The following is a 24,878-nucleotide window of genomic DNA, read 5'->3' on the forward strand; positions in this document are numbered from 1 at the left end:
AATATCTTCTCCCATTCTGTGGATTGCCTCTTTTTTTGTTGTTGTTGTTGACTGTTTCCTTGGCTGTGAAGAAGCTTTTTATCTTGATGAAGTCCCACAAGTTCATTTTTTTCTTTTGTTTCTCTTGCCTTTGGAGATGTGTCATTGAAAAAAGTTGCTGTGGCTGATGTCAAAGAAGTTGAAGCGTATGCTCTCCTCTAGGATTTGATGGATTCCTGTCTCATATTGAGGTCTTTCATCCATTTGGAGTTTATCTTTGTGTATGGTGTGAGAGAGTGGTCAAGTTTCATTCTTTTGCCACTTTGCTGTCCAATTTTCCCAGCACCATTTATTGAAGAGACTGTCTTTTTTCCACCGGATGTTTTTTCCTGCTTTATCAAAGATTAGTTGCCCAAAGAGCCGAGGGTCCATTTCTGGGTTCTCTATTCTGTTCCATTGGTCGATGTGTCTGTTTTTGTGCCAGTACNCTTAAAAAGTTAAAAATTGAGCTACCCTATGATCCAGCAATTGCACTACTGGGTATTTACCCCAAAGATACAGACGTAGTGAAGAGAAGGGCCATATGCACCCCAATGTTCATAGCAGCATTGTCCACAATAGCTAAATTGTGGGGAGCCGAGATGCCCTTCAACAGATGAATGGATAAAGAACATGTGGTCCATATATACAATGGAATATTACTCAGCCATCAAAAAGAATGATTTCACAACATTCACAGCAACATGGAAGAGACTGGAGGAGATAATGGTAAGCGAAATAAGTCAAGCAGAAAAAGACAATTATATGGTTTCACTTATTTATGGAACGTAAGAAGTAGAAAGATCAGTAGGAGAAGAAAGGGAAGAAGGGAGGGGGGTAAAAAGAAGGGGGAATGAATCATGAGAGACTATGGACTCTGGGAAACAAACTGAGGGCTTCAGAGGGGAGGGATGTGGGGGAATGGGATAGGCTGGTGATGAGTAGTAAGGAGGGCACGTATTGCATGGTGCATTGGGTGTTATATGCAAGAAATGAATCATGGAACTTTACATCAAAAACTTGGGATGTACTGTATGGTGACTAACATAACCTAATAATTTTTTTTTTAAATGAAGGACCCAGGAGATCATCTGTCTCCTGATCTCGAACTTAAATGTCAGAGCTGGAACTTGAGGAGTTCATGGATAGCATAGTCATTAAAAAGGAAAGGTGGGACCCAGAGGCTCCACTTCTAGGCATATGCCCAGGAGAAGTGAAAACCAATGTCCATACAGAACTCATACATGAGTGTCCATTCACAGCAGCTTTAGTCATCAGGCTCCCAAAGTGGAAACATTTCCAAAGTCTGTCAACTGATAAATGGATGGACAAAATATGATATATCCATGGAGTATTATTTGGCCAGAAATAAAGGAATGAAGTACTGATATGTGCTATACAAAATAATAATAATAATAAAAATTAATAAATAAATACTTTTATGTATACAGAGAAACTGAACTTCAAGATGCCTACGATAAAACCGATGTGGAATACGAAAAAAATCATCAAAGTGGTCCATGTTTTTCTCTTTCCAGTCTGCCATCAAGCTGATGTTAGAAATATTTCAGTCTTTAAAGAACTACTTTGTGAACTAAACCTAAATGACTGACAATAACATTGAACCCTTTTGGAAATGAGTTCCTGAAATTCTAGTTGCATTTAGACCAAAGTAGTTAATAATTATCAAATATTCAACCAATAATACAAATAAAAACTGTTTTGAAACTTTAAAAAAATAAATAAAACAAAGGAACATGTGGGGGGAAAAAACAGAGGAAATCCAAGAAACAGACTCTTATCTATAGAGAACAAATTGATGGTTACTGGAAGAAAGGAGGGTGAGGGTTGAGTTAAATAGATGATGGGTATTAAGGAGGGCACACATAATGATCATTCGGTGCTCTATGTACATAATGGAACTAAATTCTACACCTGAAACTAATATTACACTGTATGTTAACTAATTGGAATTTAAATTAAAAAATGAAGAAAAAACAAAGAACTCCACCCATTTTCAACAATGTAGATAAACCTTGAGTGCATTAGGCAAAGTGCAATAAGTTAGACAAAGACAAAGACCATATGCTCTAACTTATATGCAGAATTAACAGGGTGATGGGTATTAAGGAAGGCATGTGTTGTGATGTGCGTTTGGTGTTATACATAACTAATGAATCATTGAACACTACATCAAAAATTAATGATGGCTAACTGAATGTAATAATAATAATAATAATAATAATAATAATAATAAAACTCATACATACAGAAGACAGATTGATTGGTCGTTGCCAAATGTGGGATTTGGATTGTGAGCAATATGGGCGAAGGTGGTCAAAAGGTAGAGATGTCTAGTTATAAAATAAATAATCCTTGGAGTGTAGTAAAGAGCAGGGTGACTATAGTTTATAATACTCTATTGTATATTTGAACACTGCTAAAAGAGTAAGAAAAATTCACATCATGAGAAAAAATGTATAACTATGTGTGGTGATGCATATTAACTAGATTTACTGTGGTGATAATTTCACAATATATTCATATATTGAATCATATTGTACACCTGAAACAAATATATTATTTCAATTATACCTCAATAAAAAATTTTAAATGGGTATTAGTTATCAGAGATAAGCATGCTAGTGACCTTACAAATCACTTCAACAATAAAACATAGCTAAGGTCAATTTTAATAAGAAAGGAAAGATAGGTATGCCTGGGAGGCTCAGTCCATTAAGTGTCTCACTTTGGCTTCAGTCATGATCCTAGGGTCCTGGGATCAAGCCCCATGTCAGGCTCTCTGCTCAGCAGGAGCCTGCTTCTCCCTCTCCCTGCCACTCCCCTGCTTGTACTCTCTCTCTCTCTTTGTCAAAGAAATAAATAAAATCTTTTAAAAAAAGGAAAAAAGAAAAGAAAAGAAAAAAGAGAAAAGAAAAGAAAAAGAAATTCAGAGCAGGGGCTTTTAACCATTTTCATCATGGTCTCTCACACACAAACACTCATACACACATACACACACACACACACACACACACAATTTTAAATGTAGTTTAGTGTGTTCATGGCTACTCCTAGAAGTTTATCAATTGGCACACAGTAATAAGGGACCTGAGAGAAGCTAGAGCAAAACCCGTAAAATCATGACACTAAAAGTGAGAATGGACATTTCAAAAGCATGTCTCTCCCAATTCAGTTTTCCATAGTGCTTATCCATTATACATGATTTATCCAGGCAGAGGTGATAATAGGCCACCATTCATTTTTTCCCATTGTACTATCACATAATTTTAACTTTTTAAAAATTTAAATTCTAGTACAATTAACATATGGTGTTATATTAGGTTTAGGTGTACAATATAGTGATTCACAGTTCCATACATCACCAGTGCTCATCACAGCAAGGGCACTCCTTAATCCGCATCACATATTTAACACATCCACCCACTCATCCACCTTCCTTCTGGTAACCATCAGTTTGTTCTCTATAGTTAGGAGTCTGTTCTTTGGTTTGTCTCCTTTTTTTTTTCTTTGCTTATTTGTTTTGAGTGAAATCATATAGTGTTTGCTTTTCTCTGACAGAATTATTACACTTAGTATATTATTCTCTGGCTGCACCCATGTTGTTACAAATGGCAAGAGTTCATTCTTTTTTTATGGCTGAGTAATATTCCATTTTAAGTGTATATCCCACTTCTTCATCCATTTATCTATGGATGGACACTTGGGGTTCTTCTATAATTTTGCTACTGTCAACAATGTTGAAATAAACATAGGGGTGCATATATCCTTCTGATTAGTGTTTTTGCATTCTTTGCATAAATACCCAGTAGTATGATTACTGGACTGCTGGTTAGTTATATCTTTAATTTGTTGAGGAACCTCTCATATTGTTTTCCACAGTGGCTGCAACAGTTTTTATTCCCACCAAGAGTGCACAAGGATTCCTTTTTCTCCACACCCTCAACAACACTTACTGTTTCTTGTTTTGTTGGTTTTAACCATTGTGACAAATGTGAGGTGATATGTCATTGTAGTTTTGATTTGCATTTCCCTGATGACAAGTGATGTTGAGCATCTTTTGATGAGTTTATTGGCCATCTGGGATGTCATCATTGGAGAAATTGTTCATGTCTTCCTGCCTAATTTTAGTTGGATTTTTTGTTATTTGGAAATTGAGTTGTATCAGTTTTTTATACATTTTGGAAACTAACCCTTTATTGGATATGCTTAATTGTAAATATCTTCTTCCACTTACAGGTTATCTTTTAGTTTTGTTGATTGTTTCCTTCATGGTACAGAAGTTTTTTTATTCTGATGAAGTCCCAGTAGTTTATTTTTGCTTTTATTTCTTTTGCCTCAGGAGACATATCTAGAAAAATGTTGCTATGGCTGATATCAAAGAAATTACTGCTTGTGTTCTCTTCTAAGATTTTTATGGTTTCAGGTCTCACATTTAGGTCTTTAATCCATTTTGAGTTTATTTTTGTGTATGGTGTAAGAGAGTCATCCAGTTTCATTCTTTGCATTGTACCTGTCCAGTTTTCCCAACACTATTTGTTGAAGAGAGAGTCTGTTTCCCATTAGATACTCTTGCTTCTTTTCTTGAAAATTAATTGACCATACGATTGCAGGTTAGTTTCTGGGTTTTCTGTCCTGTTCCATTGATCTGTGTCTGTTTTTTGTTCCTGTACCACACTATCTTGATCACTACAGCTTTGAAGTCCAGAATTGCGATGCCTCCAGTGTTGCTTTTCTTTTTCAAGGTTGCTTTGCTTATTTGGGGGCTCTGTGGTTCCATACAAATTTTAATATTATTTGTTCTACTTCTGTGAAAAATGCTTTTGGTATTTTGGTAGGGATTGCATTAAATCTCCAGACTGCTTTGGGCAATATGGACATTTTATAATATTTTTTCTTCCAATACATGAGCATGGATTATCTTTTCATTTGTTTGTGTCATCTTCAAATTCTTTTATCAGTGTTTTATAGTTTTCAGAATAGAGGTCTTTCATCTACTTGGTTAAGTTTATTTCTAGGTATTTTATTATTTTCATGCAATTGTAAATGGGATTGCTGTATTTTTTTTCTTAAAGATTTTGTTTATTTGAGAGAGAGAGCAAGAGAATGCAAGCACAAGTGGGGTGGAGAGGAGAAGGGTAGAAGGAAAGGGAGGAGACTCCCCACTGAGCAGGGAGCCAGACGCAGGGCTTGATCTCAGGACTTCAACATCATGCCCTGAATCAAAGGCAGATGCTTAACTGAGCTACCCAGGCACCCCCGGGATTGCTTTCTTAATTTCTCTTTCTATTTCTTCATTATTAGTGTATAGAAATGTAATGGATTTCTATATGTTGATTTTGTATCCCATGACCTTACTGAATCATTTATCAGTTTAGTAGTATTTTTGGTGGTCTTTAGGTTTTTTTTTTATATAGCATCATGTCATCTACAATAGTGAAAACTTTACTTCTGCCTTACCAATTTGGATGACTTCTATTCATTTACATTGTCTAATTTCTGTGGCTAGGACTTCCAGTATTATGTTGAATGAAAGTGGTGAGAGTGGACATCCTTGTCTTTTTCCTTATCTTAGGAGGTAAGCTTTCAGTTTTTCACCATTGAGTATGATGTTAGCTATAGGTTTTTTATGTATGGCCTTTATTATGTTGAGGTGTGCTCCCTCTAAACCTACCTTGTTGAGGGTTTTTATCATGAATGAATGCTGTACTTTGTCAAAGGCTTTTTCTGCATCTTTTGAAATGATTATATGATTTTTATCCTTTCTCTTGTTGATGTGATGTATCATTTTGATTGGTTTGCAAATATTAGACCACCCTTGCATCATAGAAATCAACTCTATTGACTGTGGCACATTTTAAAATGTACTGTGGGATTCAGTTTCCTTATATTTTGTTGAGGATTTTTGCATGTATGTTCATTAGGGATATTGGCTTCTAGTTCTTTTTTTTTTTCTTTCAGTTTCTTTGTCTGTTTGTGGCATCAAGGTAATGCTGGCCTCATAATATGAATTTGGAAGTTTTCCTTTCCTTCCTCTTCTATTCTCTGGAATATTTTGGGAAGAATAGGTATTAATTTTTCATTAAACGTTTGGTAGAATTTACCTGTGAAGCCATCTGATCTTGGATATTAGGTTAGGAGTTTTTTTATTACAGATTCAACTTCATTGCTAGTAATTGGTCTGTTCAATTTTTCTATTTCTTCTTGATTCTATTTTGGTAGGTTGTTATGTTTCTAGAAATGTATCCATTTCTTCAAACTGTTTCTTCAAAACAGAAAATTAACAAGGAAACCGTGGCTTTGATTGACACATTGGATTTAACAGATATATTCAGAACATTTAATCCTAAAACAGCAGAAGACACATTCTTTTCAGGTGTACATGAAACATTCTCCAGAATAGACCACATATTAGGCCACTAAATAAGTCTCAATGATCAGAAAGATGAAAGTCATTCCATGAATCTTTTCTGACCAAAATCCTATGAAAGTACCAATCAAGCATAAGAAAAAATTTGGAAAGACCACAAATACATAGTAACATGTTAAATAACATGTTATCAAACAATGAATGGGTAAGCCAAGAAATCAAAGAGGAAATTTTAAAAATTATATAGAGAGAAATGAAAATGAAAACACAACCATCTAAAATCTTTGGGATGCAGCAAAATCTGTTCTAAGAGGGAAGTTTATAACAATTAAGGCCCACCTCAAAAAGCAAGAAAAATTCTTAACACTTAAAGGATCTAGGGGGAAAAAAGAATAAACAAAACCAAAACCCAGTAGCAGGAAGGAAATAATAAAGATGAGAGCAGAAATTAATGAAATAGAAACAAAAAAAAAAGAACAGTTCAACAAAACCAAGATCTGGTTCTTTGAAAAGATCAACAAAATTGATAAACCTCTAGCCATATTCATCAAAAGAGAGAGAGAGGCCCAAATAAAATGAGAAATTGGAAAAAGAGAAATAACAGACACTACAAAAATAGAAAGGAATATAAGAGTATATTATGAAAATTCTATCACATATTTTTAGTCACCTATTATGTGTAAGTTCTGTGTTGGGATTTGGAGGTGTAAAGACACATTATATAGTCTCTACCTTAAAGCTCAATGAAGAAATCACACACACACACACACACACACACACACACAGAGACAGAGAATACAGAGAGAGAGAGACAGAAAGAAAGAGACAGAGGGAGACCAAGAGAGAAGCATAGAGAGAGAATGAGACAAAGAGAGACAGAAAGAACAAACTGGCTATATAAAACATGGTTAGTACAGCTTGCTATGGAGGCTTCTAAAAGGGTCACTTGTTAACAAGGGTGAAGATTTCAGCAATCATGTACAACTGAGCAGTAAATAGAACTTTCACCTTATAATAATAATAATAATGATAATAATAATAATAATAAGCATGAATGACTGACTACATTTCACCCGCAATAACATGGAGCTGAGGCGTGACATGATCAGAGCTGTGTGTTACAAAAATTTAATTGACAGTATTCAGAGATTAAATGAGTGAGGGATGAGGGCAAAGAAAACAATTAGGAGGTTATCATAATAGTTAAAAAGAGAAGTTAGGAGTGTGTGAACTACTGTGGTAGCTATATTGCTGAAAAGGAAGGGACTGATGAAAGAAGAGTAGAATGGGGTTCCTGGGTGGCACAGTTGGTTAAGTGTCTGACTCTTGGTTTTGGCTCAGGTCATAATATCAAGGTCGTGAGATTGAGCCCCACATCAGGCTCTGTGCTCAGTGTGGAGTCTGCTTAAGACTCTCTCTCCCTCTCCCTCTATCCCTTCCTCCTGTGTGCTCTCTCTCTCGCTCTCAAATAAATAAATAAATAAATAAATAAAACTTAAAAAAATAAAGAAGAATAGAATCAACAGAAGTTGACAAATGTGGAAAGTTATAAAGATGGTGGACTCAAGGATTCTTAGCTGTTGAGCCATCATGACTGTGAGAATGGTGAAATTAAGGAAGCTTAGAAAATAAGCTATTTTTATGAGCTCCACTTTGGGCCTGTGAAAATTTGAAATACATGTGGAAGAAGTGATGTTTTAAGAGTTTTATAAGAGTTCTGAAGCTAGGTCATAGAAAGTCTTCCAACCTCTGCTGGGCCTCTGGGAATAGTTACTCTGGGGGAAGCCAGCTTCCATATAAGAAGTATGATTGTTTTGTGACTATCATGCTGTGAGAAGCCCAAGCCTTATGCAGAAGTCCTAAAAATGAGACACTATTTGAAGAAAGAGAGAAGTCAAGGATCACCAAGACATCAGATATTTGTGTGAAGAAGCCATCTTTAAGCAGGTCCTGCCATGTTGGTTGGCACTGAGCCACCCACCCAAGATCTTGCCAAATGCCTGACCCACAAATTCATAAAATATACTACTACTGCTGCTGCTGCTGCTGCTTATGAATGTGGTTGTTCTAAGCCATTATAACCCATTAACTTTCGGAGTACTTTTTACGCAGCAATAAATATTCAGAACAGAATGTGAGGATTAACTTGATGCCACAGTATACTTGGAGAAGCAGAAACGTAGAAATCAATAATGCTGTGTGATAAATGTAACCTCTACCAAAGAGAGAACGCAAAGAAAAGATGAGCCAAAAGAGGCTATTTTTTTGAAGGACAAAAAAAAACCTATATTAGCAAGATATTCTAGGTACTTGTAGAATACATAATATTATAGAGATATATTTCACTCACTTCATTTATTTACTTATATAGTTTCCATTCAGTTTCACTTCTGCAATAAAGGCAAGCAGTATTCAAAGAAAAATTATAAGCTCTCATTAGCAGGTAAAAAGCTGAGTTGATTATGGCAATTTAGAGGTGTAAATGCAATTTGTGAGTTACATTTCTAGTCAGTAACAATACAGTGGGAAGATACATAAAATTCACAGCAATTTGAAGACAAATGAGGTCTAAATAATTTCAGTTAAGCTTATATAGATCTAACTATCATGGAAGTTGTTTTTATTTTCCTGAAAATGTTTTTATGAATAGGTCAATTCTACTATATAAAATGCAATAAGAGTAGTAATGTAGTTGCCTACAAAGTGATATACAAAGCATAGTCAATAACCAGTAAGTCAGTACTGTATATATAAAAGAGGAACAAAGCCATCTTAGTCCCTATGTTCCTTGTACATTAACATCTGAGTCTTAATGTAAGATAAATCAAATATTGCCTTATTATTTTCCACAAGCCTATTATTGGTTCATTCCTAAAAGAACAAATAGAACAGTGTTTATGAGTATTTTTTCTTTTTTTTCTTTTTATGTAGGCTCCATGCCCAGTGTGGAGCCCAACGTGGGCTTGATCATGACCCTGAGATCAAGACCTAACAGATCAAAAGCCATCCAGGTTCCCCTAGTGTTTATGAGATTTTTAAATGTCAATCTTTACCCCCAAATTCTCTATGATTTACCTTATTAGATCAGGGCACAATTTTCTAAAGAACAAAAGAGTCTAAGAGAAAGGGCTTCTGATAACATGGACTTTATTTACAAGAAACAAAGAAATGAATGCTTTGTAAGTACAAATCTCTCAGGAATATTTCCTGTGCTAATAAATGTCATCTCCACTTGGATGTTGAAACAAAAGTACAGTGCTTTCCTTGAGAAGAGCCCTATCTGAGAATGTCCAACGGTGGGTTGGTAAAGTGCTTCAACCTCTTCTGGATACTGAGGATTCAGATTAAGATACCTACTGAATTATTATTTAAGCTCAGTCCTATGGTTAATGATCTTGTCAAGCAATCTTTAACTTTGGATTCCTTTATATACAAGGCCAAGATGTGAAGTGAGTGACAATGTGATTAAGCCTTCTTTTCCTAAGCCATCAAAGGTACATGTCTTATTGAAATTTCTCTTACTTCCATTTACTGGTCTATCAACTAACTGGCTCAAGGGGCTCTTTTTTGGTTGATTAAGAGCTTGTATTTTGTGTATCTGCCAACTTCTTTTTAAAAATCTCAATCATTTCGATCTCTTTATTTTCTTTCTCCCTTTGAATCCAGAACCCCCTGGGGTGTCTCTGTCAGAAATCTGAAACAAAGAAATATAATTCATACCAATAAGCCATACTGCATTTAGTTGAAGAAAAATTAAAGGCACCTGTTTTCAAAGGACAACTCAAGCAACCAAACTATGAAGCTATTTCAACTTCAGTGGCACTAAGAATGTGTAGCTGGTTTCACTGCTAATCTGTGATAAGCCTATCTAGTTTAGCCATCTTGTGAATTCAGAGTCCTTAATTGGCACAACATCTAGGATCTTCAATAAGGAAGTGTCAAAGGAAAGAAGTAGAGGGATCCAAATAGGACTGACTGAGGGGAACACATAAACATTGGCGTATGCAGAAGTTGTGAGAATATAAATGTTCTTTGTGGGGGGAATGAAAGGGGGAATGAAGATGAGAAAAGAGTATTTAAAGTAAAGGTGTTGATAAGGCTAAGCAAGACAGGTTTTAACAAGAGAAAAGCCTTGAATGTATATATTTAGAATGCTATAAAACTCCAAATGTCAACCTCTAAGCTGCACATTTTCTACAACAATTATCCATATTCATAAAGTTATGACTTGTCTTTACTTATATAAGAAACATTTAACTGGTAATGGCATCCTGAGGCATAGTATGACAGTGTATAATACTGTATAGTATGCACAAAATGACACAAGGTTAAGTAAAACAATTATCATTTAGTATTATTTATTATCAGAAAACAAATTGTTTTGTTATACTCTTTTCTGATAGTCCTTAATCCCTTCCAAAAAGGGACATGATGCTCTGTAAATATTTTAGGATTTTCTTTGATGATCATTTTCCTTATTGCATAGATTTTAAAAAATACATTAAATATGTCTCTGTCAATGTTTCCAAATTACGGGTTGTTTAGGAAACAAAATTGAATAAAATAAACATATAGAAGTGTTCCCTGGACCACAGAAGGGTAATAGGAAGAATGTTTATAATAAAACATGAATTGTCCTCACACATTCTTTTCCTCAGCAAAAGCAATGAGCTTATATACTTAACTGTAAGTAAGATATCTCATAAATCACATATTTTAGGAAATATTTTTCATGAGTGCCTCTCTTAAGTGCATACGTAGTACAGAGAAAATGTAATTATCCACTTCCCTTATCCACATATAAAATCAAAGAGGTGCAGTGTAGAATACTTTCTGGATAGGAAGAGAGAAACTTCGGGTCCTTTTCCTAATTCTGTCACAAACTAGCTTCTATGGGCTTCATTTTTCCCCTCTGTAATTAGATCACCTTAAAAGATCTTCCCAGGGGCGCCTGGGTGGCACGGCGGTTAAGCGTCTGCCTTCGGCTCAGGGCGTGATCCCGGCGTTATGGGATCGAGCCCCCACATCAGGCTCTTCCACTATGAGCCTGCTTCTTCCTCCCACTCCCCCTGCTTGTGTTCCCTCTCTCGCTGGCTGTCTCTATCTCTGTCACATAAATAAAAATAAAATCTTTAAAAAAAAATAAAAATAAAAGTTCTTCCCAGCTCCAAAATGCTATAATGAACACATTACACATTTTACAAATAAGTTTGGGCACAAGCACATGATTAAAGTTGGATCATGCCACTTGTTTATGTTACCTAATGGATTTATTTGGGTGAGAACTAGGAATTTCATGGTATCCTATTTTACCAGTAAGCAAATAATAATTCATCTAAGAAGTGTGGTTAGGAGATAGCCATCGGTGGTCAATTTTGCTTTTGTAAGACTTTCCCACTCCAATTTTAAAAGTGCTTATTATATTAGAGTAAATGGGTAAGGATTTTTCCAAAATTAGTAAAATCTGTCTTTAGCAAGAGATCCATGAGTGAGTGACAGCCCCATGTTTTACCATTTTTTCCTCAATGGATTGTTTTCCATATGAAATAAGGTTGTACAATAGTACTTATTACTAGATCTAATTTGACTAAATAAAGTAGTCAAACATCCACATTGTCTGGTGCAAATTATATTGTGTGCAACACTGCAGATGTATATACTAGAGCTGGTGTTTACAATTTTGAAGGAGAAATACAAAGGAAAAATACTATGATACTATTAAATAAAATGGAATACATATGACACTCTTTGAACATTAACTGCCTTTTGTAATTAGTGATCATGCACAGCAATAAAGAGTAGTTCTATCTTTGTGAGTTAAATTGACAAAGAGCCATGTCTAGATGACACAAGCTATCTTCAGCTGCAAAAAAACCCAAACAAAACAAAAACAAACAAATAAACAAAAAACATTGGAGATAATAAGTGGCTCTGTAACTTAATGAGAAATCATCTCTAACCATCTTAATCTATCTTTAAGAAGACATTGTTTTTGCTATTCTCAACCCTTTACAAATTTTTTTATGATGATCAGCAATCTCAGAATGGATTTTTCCTTCCTATCTGTGTTTGCTCAAATGGCAAAGACCAGCCCAGGGATTTTTGCTGGTTTTACTTCATTTCGAGCAAATATTTCCAAATATATAGGCTGACACTTTCACTCTATTTCCCTTATTCACATTCTCTTATGCACATTCAAAATAGTGCATTCCACTTGCTCTCTCCCAGTTCTATTAGCAAAATAGCTTTACATTATGCCCACTCCCCAGGATTTATATTTCATTATTAAGGAAAGAACTTAGGTACTTACCTTCAGGCTAAGTTAGGTGAATATCTTCTGGGCCTGAATCCCAATTCTGCATTTACCACTTATGTAACCATGGGCAATTCACGCAACCTCTCTGAGCTTCTGTAGCATAATTTGCAAATTGGAGATAACAATAACAATAATAATACCTCACTGACATATTGCAATAATTATATAAGCTAATGTTGTAAACTTCCTGCCACAGAATAGGAACTAAATACAGAGTAGTTATTGTTAATATTAAGTTCAGAATGTCATCCAAATTATATTTTTTTCCTACTACTAAAGATGGTTTTGCAAATACATTATTCATTTCTCATTCCTCAGTATTTCTTACCTATCAGGGATGTGGCCAGATCAAATGATATATTTTTTTCTGAGTAAAGTTACACAAAATATTGCCTATTTACTAAGATATTAAATGTGTACTATTTCTATAAACATGTAACATATATAATAATGTATACATTATTGAAGACTTTTAGTTTGTGCATATATTATATACTTTTATACGTATTTTTTTTTCAAATAGGTTCTATCTTTCCCAAACTGGCCAATGAAAAAATCAATAAGTCTTTGTTTTCCTTTTATTTTCATTCTGAATATAACACAATTTTGCTAGACAAATGTCTTCTAGCACAACTATCTGGAATAGATATCTACTCAATGGTGATAAATGGAAAGACTGGCTTTCTATATGAAATGAGAGAAACAGGGTTAGTTCTTTTAACCCTTCCAATTATTTCTGAAACCTCCATATGTATATGTATGACAGCTGACATGCACACTAATAGTTGTAAATATTTGTGTTCTCAACTTTCATCCTACAGTTTTTACAATTTTTACAAACCCCTATATTTTAATATCATGGAATCCCTCTGAGAATGGCTTCATCTTAAGTCTGCATATATGCAGTTGGAATAATGTGGTATTTACTGAGACTAATATCTGTAGAGAAATTTTTATATAAATTGTTAATGTTTCTCAGGAAATATATTGATACACTATTTTGTTATAAGTTTGCTATTGCTCATGATGCAACTTCTTAGTGTTTCTCTATGACTGTTAGAAAGTTAAAGCCAAGACATTAAACAATTGTATAGGGAATCTGATAGTTTTTTTTATTAAGATAAAATATTTGAAAGATGACCTGTGAACCAACATTTTAATCATGATTTTTTTCTTACAGCTAAATGGACATTTATCAAATGCTTATTAAGACAGCTTGAGAACAAGAAGAAAAATGATAAATCCTTCATGAAAAATTGCACTTTTTTCTTATTTTACCAAAGTAACATTCATCATTTCATCCTTCCTTTACTATACTCCTGTTTCCTGTTCACTTGATGCCTTCAGACTTGGATTTTTGCTTAGTCATCTTACCAACTAAGATGAATGAAATCAATACTCCTACAGAGAAAATAAGTTCACTAATATTTACATTTACATTTTCTTTCTTTCTTTCTTTCTTTCAACTCCAATCTGTTACCAATCTACATACCTTCAAAATGTCTCTACAATGCTCTCTGGTTAACAATGAATCAAAATTTTTAGCCATTCTTTCTTTTACACAATTGAAATCCCTTATTAGTGGCAATGTTGTAGTACAAAGAGAAAAACCCAATATTAGGAATTTTGAGTAGAAATGATAGGAGCAATCAGTGGTTTATTAGTGGGTTATTGACAACAAATTAGAACAGACAGACTAGAGTTTTAACAAATAATTGCATGTGATGAATATATGAATGAACTTTTAAAGATGATGTCATTGTTTACTAAATACATTCTTATTGTAACAATTTATTTTCCTGACAATTTATTTTCCTAATTGACTTTTATGGCTGCAAATTGATATATATTTGGAAGTGTTTCCATTGACCTTTCCCCCCCCAAATTAAAATATAAATGCCTTTGCATGCTTTTAGGGTTTAATGTGTTATCTTAATATTAAAAAGTTGCATCTAACTTTAAAACATTTCTTATACAATTAAAACTTGAAAATAACTTAAATGCTTAAAGGAAAAATTAGCACATTTGGTTCTTTAATTGAATTTAATATATCTATGATTATAATTGCTGATATTAAAACCTTTTAACGGAATAAAATAAATAGACATTACTAATTCACATTCAACTAAAATGCAAATAAACATAATTTTATATTGTTTCAATATTAAATTTAAAATTCCAAATTATTCCATTCTTTTATCTTAAAAGACTTTAATCAATGTCCTTTAGCATTCATTTATATTATTCAGGATATCATAGAAATGATCCTGATCATTCCCTCTGAAAATGTTTCTTTTCTCTTAAATGTACTTAATTATGAAGTAAAAATGACACAAAAATGAGTCAGTGATGATTCCAATAAGGATAAATATTTTTTAGAGGGTGAGTATTGAAGGAGTAACATTCAAATGATAATTTTAAAGACACAACCAACATTCAGAGAGTCACTGCACAACCACAAATCCATTCCCCCTCTTGACCCCCATGCCAAATTCATACTGACAGTGCTTTTGTTTGGTTGATTGGTTAGGTGTGTGTGTGTGTATGCGTAAGCCCCTTGTAAAATTTTCTTTAGACCCCTAGAATTTTTTTTCTAAAATGATTATTAACCAAATGAATGGTCTCATTCAAGTAGTAGTATGGTTCCACACCACTCTGCCCCTCCCCACCATACCAGCTAATTATAAATTTTAAATGACTTTAGTTTATGATGGTATAAAGGTTTCATTTTAAGTCTAAATATATAATCCTATGAAATATAACCATAACCAGAATTGCCTCAGGACTTTCCACTTGTATTACATAAAAGGTCATAACATTAATGCACAAATCTCATTAGCTTGTTATATTCACCCACCTGCTATTAGATCTCCAGCCCCCATCAACTTCTTCCCCAGAAATTCCTTTGAGCCCCCTTACCCCAAATACACACATGTACCTATCTACTGGGTAAGTCTTCTTTCTCATGTGTATATAAGTCCTTTTGTCCATGTGCACTACTGGTCAAAACCACTTGAGGGTGCATTTTCACCTTTGACAATGCTGTCTCCCTATGCTCCTTAAAGCTATAAAACAATTTGAGCTGAAAAAATATCACTGTCCCATATTCAGGCCTCACAACTCAGGTGCCAGACTGAGCCATGGTGTGTTCCAACCAAAAATGTAGAAGATGCCTTTTTCCAACTCTCTGGCATTCTAAGGTTGGTGTTCACCTCATTCTCTGAGATCCTCTCATGAAAAGAGTTGCTTCTAATTCTGCCTACAAGTGCTCCATCAATAGGACTTCAAAGCATCCCCTCCATATTCCAAAGAACCTCATGTCAGCTCAATGCCTTTCTCTTTTAGCTAAAAAAAAAAGGGGGGGGAGGGATAACAAAACCAAAATGAAATTTCTCAGATTGGAAGGAGGGCAACATAGTCATAATTGTCATTTCAATTAGCCTTGGTAAGAATTACTGCGGGGCATTATCCCCACAGTAGGATTTGAATTCCAAAATCCAAAATGTTCCAAACACAAAGGGTTTTCCCAAATTTGGTATCCAACTTATTTTGTTCAGCAAAATCTGAAGATAACTGAGGTTTGTTTCACAAACCTTGTGTTCCTCATTTACTGTAAATACTTGGATGAGGTGCTATTTCAGACCCACTTAGTCATTTCCCAATATATATACACACATATATATAAGTGTGTACACATTTCATATCACTTTCTTAAATTAAAAAAATTTTTTTGAACTCCAAAATATATCTAGCCTCACAAGATTATACACCTGCCTGCGTATGTATTTTGAAATTATACGTGTACCATTTATTGTAAGAAAGTATAAATATAACACATGAAAACAGAAGCAAAATTGCTGAATGAAATTATAAGAATCTCTAGCATTTATTTATTTATTCATTTATTCATTCAGAAAACTTTTATTAAGCCTCATTATGTGGTATCTGGCCTATAAGAAATTATAGATTCCCAAGTGCCATATCTATAGTCACTCATTGATCATTATCATTGTTGATACTATTGGTTAGTGCCAAATACTAGTTTAATTGCCAAACAACATATTAATCACTGACTAATCTACCAAAACTAGTGTCCTTATCAATACCAGATATTTAGTTGTTCTAAATGACTAGTCTTTTTTGAGTTCCTAAACCTACTTCCAACATATGTCTGGAGGTTTGCCCACACCCAGCAGGGTGTCTAAGAACTCAACTCGATTCTGACACTATTTACCCATAGATAGCATCAGATTCCACAGGTAAAGGGCTCAGTTCCACATCACCACCCTTCACTTCAGATGCCAATTCCAAACCCGGTTGTGACCTGTGCTTCTGACCAACTGGCTACAAACTGGAGGTTCCAACAACCCCCTCCAACTCAGGATGCCAATCACAAGTCCAGATGGTTAACTGTACTTCTGACCTACTAGCTTTAAATCAAGGGTTCTCACAACTCCCACCATGGGTCTAACTGATTTGCTAGAATGGCTCAGAGAATTCGGGAAACCTATCTACTCACTAGATTGCCAATTTATTGTGAAGAATATTAAAGGATACAAATCTGAGGGTTGCAGAAAAAGAGGTGGGTGGGGGGATGGGGTGACTGGGTGATGGGCATTAAGGATGGCACATGATGTGATGAGCACTGGGTGTTACATGTAATTAATGAATCATTGAACACTACATCAAAAGCTAATGATGTACTATATGTTGGTTAATTGAATTTAAAATCAATCAATCTATCAATAAAATAATAAAGGATACAAATCAACAGCCAGATGAGAAGATATATAGGACAAGGTCCTGAACAAAAGAACTTCTGTCCTAGTGGAGCTTGGAGTCCAGCAGAATGGCACATGGAAGGGTTCTGGTTGCCCAACTTGGAAGCTCTCTAAATCTCTTCCTTCTGTGTTTTTATGGAGGCTTCACTACATAGATATGATTGATTAACTCATTGGCCATTTACCTGATTCAACCTATAGCCCTTCTCTGCTCCCCAGAAATCAGGGAATGAGATTGAATGTTCCAAACCTCCATTCATGGTTGGTTCTGCTAGCAATGAGGCCCCAGCCTTAGGTGTTTTCCAAAAGTCATCTTCATTAACATAAACCCAGTTGTGGTGGAAAGGGGCTTGTTATGTATAATAATATACCAATTTCACCTTTATGGCTTTGAAACAATTTCAGGAACTGAGGAAAAGAGACCAAATATAACAAAAGATGTTTCCATTGCTCTTATTGTTTAGGAAATTCCAAGGGTTTGGGGAGCTATTAGCCAAGAACTGTGGACAAAGACCAAATATATATAAGAAATATATTTTGGTCATCTGAACGATCAAACATATATATTTCTTATAAATCACAATATCACAATTAAGAATGAATATATAAACAAAATATCAGCACACACAAAGAAAGGCATTTTGAACTGGCCTTTGATTCATTACAAAGTATGTTTTTGAAAATCACTTCAATTTAATGACATTTAAAATTTTTAAATTATCCTAGATTTTGTTGCCCTATTAGATAGATCTTACATCTCTACAGTATATAATTTGATACCTTTTATAATCCTCTGCTGTTAGAATTATTTAAAATACTTTTTATTTTTAAATTAGAGATTTTAAATCATAGAAGTAGCCTAGGAAATGTATCTTATGAGTCCCTGATGTTTTTTTTTCCAGAAATAGATAACTTAAATCACTCTCTGTTTCACCTACTTAATATATGGGTCTCTGAATATATACTAAAGAGTAGCTGAAAAAAATTATTGTGGAACAAACCTTTCTAATTGACTAAAACAGTCCTTCCTCAAACCCATACCAGTGCAGCTTTTGTCTGTTTTTCTTTGTGTGTGCTTTTTAAACCTTCTCCCACATTTGTATAACATTGCTTAACTTGTTAATATTCTTCCTTATCTATTTTGCTATTATTTTGCTCTATTTTGCAATTATTAGTACAATATGAAGCAATTAAAACAGATATTTTCTCCTTTTTACAAATGAGAAAACTAAATTCAGGTAGGAAATTTTACCTAAGGACAGGAAGGCATCTGTTTGAGAGAGTGGATGGGCATGTAAACACCATTCTCCTATACAACCCTCCTTGTCTTTGTTGTCTGTTGGTATTCCCATAAATCAGGTTGCAGTATAAAAGTGGTGTTTTTAAAATTACTTTCCTGCTTTTGAAACAATGACTTTCCTTCACCTCAATATTTGTGCCAAAGGATGACACTATTCAGTACTGCAGGCATTATCTCTTAATTAACCACCAGTTATATTTGTGCACCATTTTATGTACTCTATTTTATTACATCATTAGAATTTATTTTTATATTCATAATTGCTGATAAGTGCTGAACTTTTTAAACATGAAAGTAGAATTTAGTCATTAAAAGTGAATAAAATCTTGAAGGCAGAATGCTAAGTAATTATTTCATTTGCGGTTTTTAGATCAATAACAGGGATCCAATTAAAATGTATATTACCTCTTGTAATTTGGAAATAGATCCTGTGATAGAAAATACCTGCTAGAGTATAAGTAATGAACTGAGAGTCATTCTTGTGAATAATACCAAATTAGAAAAGAACAGCATCCTCATTTTTCATTCTTTATAGAACTTGAGGATAATTTTTGAAAAAGTTTTATGAAATGGGTGACTAAAAAAAAAGTACTTATAAGAGTAATAGAATTATTAGCATCCTGTAAGGAAACAGTCCTGTGAAGATAGACTTTTCCATTTTGCAGGGGAACAAATTTTGCCAGTCCAAGATATACCTCTTTAGCGTATTGATTATTCAAAGCTCTTTATTTTTAAGAAACTGAAGACAAAAGAAAAGCTCTAAAAATCAAGTATAAGTTTCCCTTTCGTAAGAGACTTTTACATGTAAAGGGAAATCTCCATTGGTAATGGTGTCTCCTTCTATACTGTATAAAAGAAGGATGACTCTAAAACTGTAGAAACTCTTATCAATGGAGAAGGCAAGGACATTATTCTGCATAACCTTACCCTTGTTTACTATACTTTTCCTGGTAACTTTCCATAACTGACTCCTTACCCTCAACATCTTCTTTTGTCTTTAGCGGGAGATGGTTTTTAAGGTGATGACTTTGGCCATTTTAATAACTAAATCAACTTTCCTGGGTCTCTTCTATTCATACAGGAGGTATACATGTTATTAAACTTTTGTTTGATGTTCACCTATTATTCTGTCAATTTGATTCTTAGACCAGCTAGAAGTACTCTGAAAGGGTAAATAAATTTTTTCTCCCTAACAATATCAACAATATCCATATCCACTGACATTTTAAATCCTTACTCCTAAGAACATCTGCTTCCCTGCTTTCTATTAGTATATATGATAGTGATGCCACAGTTGTCAATAACACTAGCAAAAACTTGCACCAATTATGTTGGCATCTAAAAAGCCCCAAGGCTTTTTACACAAAAGGTGGACATCCTAGGCAGTATGTTAGTTGTTGTTGGGGAAACAAAAATTAACTTGCTACTGCCTCTTCTCTCAAAGATCTTACAGTTAACAGTAAAATAATGCAAAAGGTGATCAATTACACAAAAGAATAAACACAGTAATACAAGTTGATCAGGAAAAGGATTCATCAAAGATCAGGAGGTAATGTGAAATGAGTCTTGAAGATGAGTAGAAATTCAGTAGGTAAAGATGAGGAAAAAGAATGAGTAAATGCATTACAGTGGAAAAGCAAGGAAATGACAAAAATCTAGTTTGGCTACAGTATATGTAGGAAAATATGACAAAACTCGAAAGTGTTTTTAAAATAGTAGTGAAAAGTAGTAGTAAAAAAAATTATCACAATGGGAATTTTTGTTTATTAACAAAATGATTTCAAGGGCATCTGGGGAATAACCAGACAAAAATAGCAAATAAATATCTGAAAAACCCTAAAATGCTAAGATATATTATAAATGGAAAATAAATTTAAAATGTATTAGTACAAGAATCTAAAGACAGATTAATGGTAAAAGTAATCTAATTCTGAAATAAAACCTAATATACATTAGAATTTAACATGTAAAGAGATGATGTGTAACAATTGAGAAGTTATGAATCAGTACTAAAAAATGCTGTTATAGAAAATGAATATATAAAAATTGTATATTCATATCTCATAAAATATATGAAAAAATTGACAGATGAAAAGTCAATTGTTGAAACATAAACATAAAATTCCAAAACAATATTTAAGCTAATATTTAACTTTCTAGATACAGAAGGATTTTCTAAGCATAAGAACAATAAAATAAATTGCAAAACAAAGGATTTAAAACTTTAAATACACAAACACTTAAATTTCTGCTTAGTAAGAGCACCATAAACAAAATCAAACAGAAAAGGGATGTTGGGCAAATATTTACAACATTTATGACTAAGATGTACTCATATTTTTTTTTAAAATTTTCCCTTCCTTAATCATTGTATATTTCAGCTATATTTTGTGGTAGACTTGTTTAATAACTTATTATTTGAAAGCAATTTCAAGTCAAATTTTCTCCTTTTAGTCCCTAGAAATCACTCAGTGGCTTTGTCTTTCTAGCTAATGCTATCATTTTCTCTCTTTTCTCTCCTGGTTGAGAATTCCTGGGTGTGTATGGCAGCAGTAGTACAAGAAAGAGTTCCCTCATAATTAAAATAAGCAATTGTATCTTAGTATACAATAATGATTCAGGGCCATGGATTTTATGCATCCCCATCACACATGTATTCTTACCACCATGCCCATCTTCTTTTTCTTTATTATCTTAATTCTTCCATGCCTATACTCTGTCATACATTAGAGAATAAGCAAGTTTAGCTTTGGCTTTTAGATCTGTTCCCAATCTTCACCAGTTCCATGGTTCCAGTACTGAACCAGTCTAATGTTTCTAGACTATGATTTCAGTGCTTGGGGGATGACAGTAAAGACTCTGTAACCAAGGCATTGGCTATGAAATAAACAAGACTCTCCTTCTAGAGTATATAAAAACAGAACACAGCGAGCCCAAGTATAAACATAAAAGGTGCTATGGTCTGAATGTTTCTATCCCCCCCAAATGTCTTATGTTGAAATTCTAAGCCCCAAGATGATGGTATTAAGAGGTGGGGCCTTTGGGAGGTTATTAGGCAATTAAGCTGGCATTCTCATGAAAGGGATTAGTGTTCTTATAAAAGAGGCCTGAGAAAGCTCCCTTGTCCCCTTCCATCATATTAGGATAGAGAGAAAAGTCAGCAATCTATAACCTAGAAAAGTGCTCTCACCAAAACCCAAAAATGTTGGCACCTGATCTTAAATTTCCAGTCTCCAGAACTGTGAGCAACAAATTTCTACTATCTATAAGTCACCCAGTCTGTGATATTTTATTATAGAAGCTTGAGCAGACTAAGAAAAAGGTCTCTAGAATGATGTACAATGGCTCTTATGCTGGTTATTTTCTTTTATTCCCCTCTCCACAACCACCACAATATCCATATTTACCCCTTCCCTTTCCTGTTCTATTCCCTGGGAGGCTGACTTCTGTGGACTGAGTTATCCATGCTTCCTTGACCTTCCATGGCCTTAAGCAAACAGGAAGACCCAGCAGTAAGTGTTAGGTAGGAGAAGAAAAAGAACAGAGTCCTTCTTTTTCCAAGCCCTTCTTACTTCAGCACTTTGTTACTAGTGATATTCAAGCCCTTCAGTGATTACACATCCTGTCTGGCAGTCTCCTCCATGATTCTCACTTTCACACAACTGCTATAATCCCTACAGAACTAGTAGTCATAGCAACTTCTAACTGGTACATTTCCGAGTGACTCACATCTACCCATTAATTCTTCTTCATTTGAACTATCTGGAACATGCTCTTTCCTGCTGGAACCCTTACTGGTGACTCCAAAGCCCAGAGGATTTGATTTGAAGTTGCTTTGTTATGATGAAATCTAAGGAAAATCAGAAGGTGGTAGAGAATGGTGAGGCACTGAAATAGAAAAGGAGCATCACAGAGGCAAAGATTGGCAGAGTCCATACGATCATTGTCCAGGAAATTAAGGGACTCTAATCATAATATTTTCATATTTACAGCTATTTTTAGTGTGAAAATGGGGACAGGATATTGGTACCAAGAGAATAAAGAATTTTAGTTCCATTGGTAAGAGCAATTTTATTGTGACTTAGCTTTGTAACATTAAAAATTCAATCTATCTAGTGTCCCTTGTTTTGTTTTTTTTTTAAAGATTTATTTGAGAGAAAGAGAGAGAATGAGCAGGGGTGAGAGGGAGAAGCAGACTCCCCACCAAGCAGGGAGCCCGAAATGGGGTTCAATCCCAGGATCTCAGAATCATGACCTGAGCCCAAGGCAGACACTTAACCAACTGAGCTACCCAGGAGCCCCATATCCATTGTTTTGATTCCATTCTCACAAAGCAACCTTCTGACTATAACTTAGGTTCTTTTTTTTAAAATATTTTATTTATTTGTGTGACAGAGAGACAGCCAGCGAGAGAGGGAACACAGCAGGGGAGTGGGAGAGGAAGAAGCAGGCTCCCAGCGGAGGAACCGGATGTGGGACTCGATCCCCCAATGCCGGGATCACGCCCTGAGCTGAAGGCAGACGCTTAAGGGCTGCGCTACCCAGGCGCCCCTCTAACTTGGGTTATATGTAAGTGCCTACAGAGAGGGAATATGCTGGTCATACAGACTTCAACTATTTCAGCAATGCCTATTTTTTACTACTGTAAACTAATATATAACAATTATGTTTATTGTTATAATTTGGTTAAATGCAAATGTTCTCTTGAGAGATTGGTCTTCTTTAGACATTTTGCTAATTGGGGTTCTGAAGGCAAGATACTGAACCATCTGCATTTCTGCCTGTGATTTTCTTTTGCTATCTTGAAATTCCACACCCTAATACCTACCATGTTTAGTAACACTCAGAAGAAAATGAGTTGCTTGACTAGAAGTAATCCTACACCAGACCTGTTTCTTGGCAGGAACTTGGAATAGAACCTTGGTAAAGCTTATTTTCTCATTGTGTGCCAGAAAGAACCTGCCGGATTGCCCAGAAAATATATGGACTCAACTTATGTTTCTAGTCACTAAATGGCATTTGACGTTCTGGAAAATAATAAATAAAAGTGTCTATCCATACCATACAGAGTATTTCCATAGTCAAAAGTTCCTTTTCCAAGTTATTATACTGTCCATGACACAGTGTAGTAATTACATGTATTTTGCCCTGTTCTTCAGCTTCCTCTATGATCTTGCTTATCAGTTGCTTGGTTCAAACACCAGTATTCATGCTATTTTACATGTTTATACCAGTCTTGCCCATCTACAATTACTTTGTTGTGACATTCTGTGCCAATGTTAGTAAAATATTTTTCTAAATGGATGAATGTTTCTGAGTATTCTGTGGGTGTTCAGAAGAACAAAGACACAGGAAAGCAGTGTCTGTTGTATAATCATCTTGTTCTCAGACATTCTGTGCCTACTGGAATTCTTTCTTATTAATGGGAATGATCATTCTACAATGTCCAAAATACCCTTTTCTACTATGACCCCCTAAAAATCTACAAATTCAGACTTTCAAACCAAATATTTGATTTTAAATACACTTAAGAACTATAATAACCCATTTTTCCACAGGACAGAGTGTATGGTTATAACAATAAAAAGCTTTTTAATATCAAAAGGCTTTTCCAAACAAGTTGTGATTTCTTCTCAGCCTTTTGGTTAAGATCAAGTATAGTATCTGTTCTTATCAGTTTAATATCTGATATGTCCTCTATCCAAAATCAGTTGTGATGATTTAGGAATATGTAAATCATCACCTATTGATTAATTTTTTCCTAAGGGTGTGGCATATACTTTACAAGGAAAGCAAAAATGCTTACAGAATCATGCTTTATTTTTTGTTTTATAAACCTGATTGTTCAAAACAGTTAGAGATGTTGACATCCAGGGAATATGGAGTAGGAGGACCCTAAGCTCACTAACTAGATAACATTCACATCAGTGTAAATAACCCAGAAAATGACCCAAAGACTAGCAAAACAAACTCTCCACAGCTAAATATAGAGAACTTACATTGAAGAGGATAAGAAGGGTGGAGACATGGCCAGGAGCTAAATGGACCCGTAGGACTGTCCATGGAAGGGAG

General features: G+C 34.6%; 1 pseudogene; it reads left to right on the plus strand.

Moving 5' to 3' along the window:
* The first annotated feature begins 24,431 nt into the window (after positions 1–24,431).
* Positions 24,432–24,554, plus strand: LOC117797537 (annotated as a pseudogene).
* Positions 24,555–24,878: the final 324 nt, after the last annotated feature.

Source organism: Ailuropoda melanoleuca, chromosome X, assembly GCF_002007445.2.
Source record: "Ailuropoda melanoleuca isolate Jingjing chromosome X, ASM200744v2, whole genome shotgun sequence".
In the NCBI taxonomy this organism is placed as follows: Eukaryota; Metazoa; Chordata; class Mammalia; order Carnivora; family Ursidae; genus Ailuropoda; species Ailuropoda melanoleuca.